Below are 5,690 nucleotides of genomic sequence, written 5' to 3' on the forward strand. Positions count from 1 at the left end.
TGCACGTTGCAATTAAGTTTTTCCAGATGATCGTTAAAACAATCGATGCAAGTTGCAGATGGTGTCCAAAGAGGTAGGATTGAGCCAGCAACAAAGACAATCAGAAAATATCAGGAGGATTTGACTCACAATTCAGGAACAAGAATTGGGAAGTCATAGAACAAAAACAAGTTCTTTAGATTGTTAGGGATTATCCTTAATTTTTAGACAGATGGGTGAATTGATGAAGTCGCGTCAGTGTTGCGTCCACACAACCGTGTTAGATACACGTGCAAATGTACACTATATTCATCGATTGTAGTACAAAACAAGGTCGAATCCACAGGGACTTGGGAAAATATTCTAAACTATGCTTGAGGATACTAAAAGTACAAAAACAATAAAATATAGATGATTGTGTCGAAAGTAAAGAAAAATATCATAAACAAACAATAAACGATCCCATCAGTAAACACACTTTAAAATGTTGACACCAAAAAGAAGCTACAGCACAGAATAACAAAAATTGGGAGTAAACAGATATGGAAAAACGGGGGAGACATAGCATGCTTTCACTGAATCCTAACCTATGTTCTAGCACAAAATCATTCATTAATGCTCAACTTGACATGGTTCCTTTCTGAGACACCCAAACATGAATACCTACAACTCCCGTTGCTAAATATCCGAGCAATAAACACAAGTTCTAAGCATGATTAGGGGACCACATTCCTGAGTATCCACGACCCTACTAGAAAAAAAGTAGCGAATCATAAATAGGGGTCATATAGATGCTTGCATACAAAATAGAGTGGCCAACAATGTTCAATAAGATTCAAGAAATAAACATAGCTCTATTTAATATCAAATAAAAATCAACTAGAGTTTTGGTTGTTCATCAGTTACAGTACGCAAATCTCCCTCAAAATGGGGTTTAGCTCATGGAGGAAGAAGAAAACATAATGGACAAGCAACTGTTACAACCCATTTTGAGAAAAGAGAAGAAAACCAAAGATGGAGACGATAGCTCGCAGCAGTACCCGAATATCCCCTCTATGGTCAGCTCTCCTCTTAAAAATGGTGAGATTCTTCTTACTTGTCTTTTCCAACACTAAAAAATGTGTCTTTCTTGGGATTTTTGTGTGTCGACTAGGTTAAAATGTCTCTTTTATATCGGGTCCCCATTTTAGGGCACCCAGCTGGAAATTGTACAGGCATGGTAATTTTCCCATGTCTGGGACAATTACTACATTGTAAATATATAATCCAGCGATTCTTCGCTCCAGCTTTCTTCTGCCCTGTCTTGAACTTGCTTCATCTACTCTTTTCTAGGCTCAGCGCTTTCTTCATGCCTTGTCTTCTCTTTCCAAACCTGCGCAATTGTGCCAAAAATAAGAGAGTTTAGCACAATTTTTAACCAAAACATTCAAGACATGGGAACTTCGATTTCAAATAGTATTTATGAGATTTGAGAGCTAAATTAGACATATTTTGACATTTCTTCACACAAAAACATCCAAATATTTACTAGAACAACTCTATTTTGGAGATTATCAGTCAGCAAATAGTTGCATCGAAGAAGATGAACCTAGTAGGTGCTAAGGTAAAGAGTGGAGTTTCAATTATGGCAGCAGGCTTAAATAAAGTTATCAAGTCATCAATAAGTTCTTTAGTCAAGAATCAGTATTTGAAAACAAAGAAGGAAAGCTTCAGATATCGCTAGTAAATTTGAATGAGAGATTGGGATAATGGAGCCAAAACAGATGACTTGTTAAGGAGGACAACGATACCCCCAATTAGCCCAAATATCTCCACAATTGTATGATATTGTCTGCTTTGGGCATAACCATCACGATTTTGCAATTGGTTTCACCCAAAATGCCTTATATTAATGGAAATAATTGTTCTCATCTATATACCATGTATCACTCTCTTCCCTAACCAATGTGAGACTTTGTTTGCACACCTTGCAACCCCAACAGCATCAAGGTTTACAACTTGCCTCTTGACTATTTATAAATGTTTAATATCATTAGACATATGTTGATCTTGGAAATCTTCTATCGATGTGAGATTTATACCTGCAAATAAAAATAGAAAAATGTCGTAGAGTTAGAGGATATTGTTGGCTTTTTGGCCCTTAATCTCAAATTAATTAATTAATTAATGTTTTGATGATAACAAACTTAATTTTTATTTATTGATATTTTTAGTATTTTGTGTTCACAAAGTAGAGCTCGTTACAACAATTCCAACGACTGGATCATCCAAATCGGAGCTCAGACGGAGAAGTTACGATCGAAACAAGAAAGGAAAAATACCGAAGAAGTTGACATGGACAATTCGTAGGTTGACAAGTGGCAAGCTTGTTTTATTAATATATATATATATATATATATATATATATATATATAGAAAAACAAAAGAAAAGAAAAGTAAAAAAAAATCAAAAGTTACCGTTGTAACTTTTGAAAACAAAAGAAAAAAATATATATTAGGTCAGCATTGCGTTAGTGTTAAAATAAAAAAAAAATCAATATTTTTAAAATTCTAACCGTTTCTCACACACACACATATATATGTTTTATTATTATTATTATTATTATTATTATTATTATATAATTCAAACTACTTTCTCACGTGTGTGTATATATATATTATTTTATTATTATTGTTATATATATAATTCTTTTTTTTTTAATTATCTCAATCCTTCATTTTCAATAATTAAGATCATTAAGATCTAATGGTTCAAAGTAAACTTGATTTGTTTGTCATTTTCTCCCCTCTATTTAAAGCCAATTTCTCTTTCAAAATTATACACAATTTTCTTATTCTCAATCCTCCATAACTTTAAAATTTTCATTTGCTAATCTCTCCAAGTTCTAAATTTTTCTTTTCATCTTATTTGTGAGAGAAATTTATTGTTTTGAGGACTGAATTTTTGTGACCTCAAATTTGTACATTCACTCTATTTGAGAGTTTGTAAGTGTGTGTTTCAAAATTGCCAACTCATTGTAACGGTGTGATCCTCATCGTGGAGAGGATCATCCTTTGTAACGCCCCAGGATTTTAAATATCATCCTAGGCAACGCTAAATAATTTACCTGGCTAGCTTTAACTCTAAACACGTGATAAGCAACTCCCTGGGAAAATAATTTAAATGAAATAAAACTTCGACTCCCATACGTTCTATCCGAAATATAAATGTCACAAACTGTCAGGACTTCGCCCTCCGTAGGCAATTTAAAAACAGAAACATCTCATATCCGCCTTAGTGGCAAAAATTCATAAATAAATAAAACAATCGTACAGCTAACCTCCAACGACGACAGTGACGCGTTTGCCAGCAACATCCATAACAAATAAAGTAGTTCTAAAGAATACAAAATTTCCTCCGCGGTTCACACCTAGCAATAACATAAATCTCAATGCTACTCGTACCCAACGACCCTTCCCTCTATCCTCACTAACTAAGCTAGTGATCCTTCCTCGGTCAAGCTCTCTCCACGTCATCACCGCGGTCGACCCTGTTCGCACCTGAAAACATATAAGGGTAAAAAAGGGGGGTGAGTACATAAGGTACTCCGTAAGTAGCACTTCCTAACTAACACAAAAATCATGCTCACAGTCACGGCATAAAGAATAAAACGATAGCAAGGTAATCAAATAAGTAGTGAGAGATAGCAAACAATAACTAGACATTTACATACAACAACCATGCGTCGGAACTACCAAGACCACAACCCATGATACACTAGCCCTTGTCTCATGGTACTAAACCTTCCTCTACACCCCTCTATGTTACTCCCCGCTTAACTTCTCGAGGCATGACGGCTCTTGACATTTATTCCCAAGACACCGTACCCCCTCCTTTTCCAGTACTTGATGTTCGACCTTGCCATTTATTCCCAAGGCCAAGCACCACTACTTCGCAAACACCACTCTACTTTTATCCCTCAAGCCTAACTCCTCGAGTCACATTGACCCTTGATATTTATCCCCAAGGCCTCAATACTCCTCTACAGAAACTTGACGTTCGGCCTTGCCATTTATTCCCAAGGCCTGAACTGTGCACCGGTCCTTGCCGTTTATTCCCAAGGTACCGATGACTTCCCAGCGTATTGGTCCTTGACATTTATCCCCAAGACCCCAATACACGTTTACAGAGATTTGACGTTCGGCCTTGTCATTTATTCCCAAGGCCACTACTCAGGGCTTTGAACCTCCAAGCGATTTATATGCATTTTTCAGGTCAGAACACCCGTGGTTAACGGACTATCAACCCGTCCCTTTACCCTTCACCCTTCACCACTTCACTAACCCTTCCATGACCACCTACAAGTAAAACTCCCACATTCTAAATCACTACACCGTTTACAAGCATGCTGTTCCACGTAATAAACAAAATACATCCAACAGCTCAAAACCAGAGCAATATGAATTAAATTATCGGTATAACCACGCTAGCATTTCATTTACATCCCATTTGCAAAACGTCATGAGCCAGTTACTTCTAACTATAACAGTTCGGAACCTACCAGTCATCTACAACAATAAGAACAGGAAGCATGTTTCCTCAAAAATATTCAATAATAGAAAGATGGCAACAAGATCGCTAGAAATCCACAAATCAAACTAACAATCCCTACATGCTCATTTAAATGATTTTAACAAGAAAAAGAACAGTATCAAAACCATTCTGTTAACGCTAAATAACGCACGCACTCGCCCCCTGGTGCTACTTACACAACCACGTCTTTAAGTTTGCGTCGATCTCACACCTAAGCACCAAAAATAGAAAAAAACAGCAATTTGAATGTACTGTTCAGCCTTCGAAAAACGACTCTACGAGGGTTCAAAGGGCTCATTACCGCAAAATGACTTCGTGTAGGTGTGGGTAAATTAGATCTAGCTTGCAAAGGTGTGGGTAGCGTAAATCGGGCTTCGAACGGATGAAGATAATCGCCGAACACCATCAAAACACTGCTGTCCACGTTTTTGCAGCAGCGAAAAGTGCCCAAAACGACCTCCAACGGCTTCGTTTTGGTGTCCGTTACTACAAAACAACTTCGCTTAGGTGTGGGTGTTCCAAATCTAACTTCGAACAAATGTGGGTCAAAGAAAGTTACCGGGTTTCACGAATCTAAGCTATTCGAGGTTGTTAGGCTCGTTGGATCGGAGAAGGGACGCCACGAAAACAGCCTCACGTGTATCGATGCCGCCTGCAACAGCCCGAACGTCACGCGCCGCCGCTGCCCGTCGCACGCCGCTGCTGCCCGTTGCACGCTGCCGCTGCCCAAGGCCACCCGCCGCCGCTGCCCGTCGCACGCCGCTGCTGCCCGTCGCGCGCTGCCGCCGTCTGCCGCTGCCCAACGCCGCACTGCTGCTACCCGACGCCCGCGCCTGCTGCTGTCCCGTCGTCGGTGCTGCTTCGTCGGAGAAAGAAATCCGGATAGGGGGGGGCTGGCGGCTTCAAACGAAAGGGAAGGGTGGAAGAAGATGAGGAAGGAGAACAAGATGGGCTAGGGTTGTTTTGTTTTAATTCCCCTTTTTCTTTTGTTTTGCAACATAACTCACTTGGGCTAGTTTCTTTTGTTTAAGGCCCATTTACCCAATCACTCATTGTTAACAAAACCAATAATATAATTTCGTAGTTGGTCCAATGGCCCAGAGCAAGTGTCACATAGCGGAATCCGTACTAAACCATA

The 5,690-nt window shown here is 39.0% G+C and overlaps 1 long non-coding RNA gene across 1 annotated transcript; it reads right to left on the reverse strand.

Moving 5' to 3' along the window:
* Positions 1-3,224: 3,224 nt before the first annotated feature.
* Positions 3,225-5,444, reverse strand: LOC148210889 (uncharacterized). The gene is made up of 4 exons (XR_015791846.1): positions 5,112-5,444; positions 4,854-5,038; positions 4,729-4,763; positions 3,225-3,519 (listed from the first exon to the last, which is right to left on the reverse strand). It is a non-coding gene; the product is annotated as an uncharacterized LOC148210889 (long non-coding RNA).
* Positions 5,445-5,690: the final 246 nt, after the last annotated feature.

The sequence above is a fragment of the Momordica charantia genome (assembly GCF_013281855.1).
Source record: "Momordica charantia cultivar OHB3-1 chromosome 6 unlocalized genomic scaffold, Mcharantia_2.0 BLBB01000006.1, whole genome shotgun sequence".
NCBI classification, from domain to species: domain Eukaryota; kingdom Viridiplantae; phylum Streptophyta; class Magnoliopsida; order Cucurbitales; family Cucurbitaceae; genus Momordica; species Momordica charantia.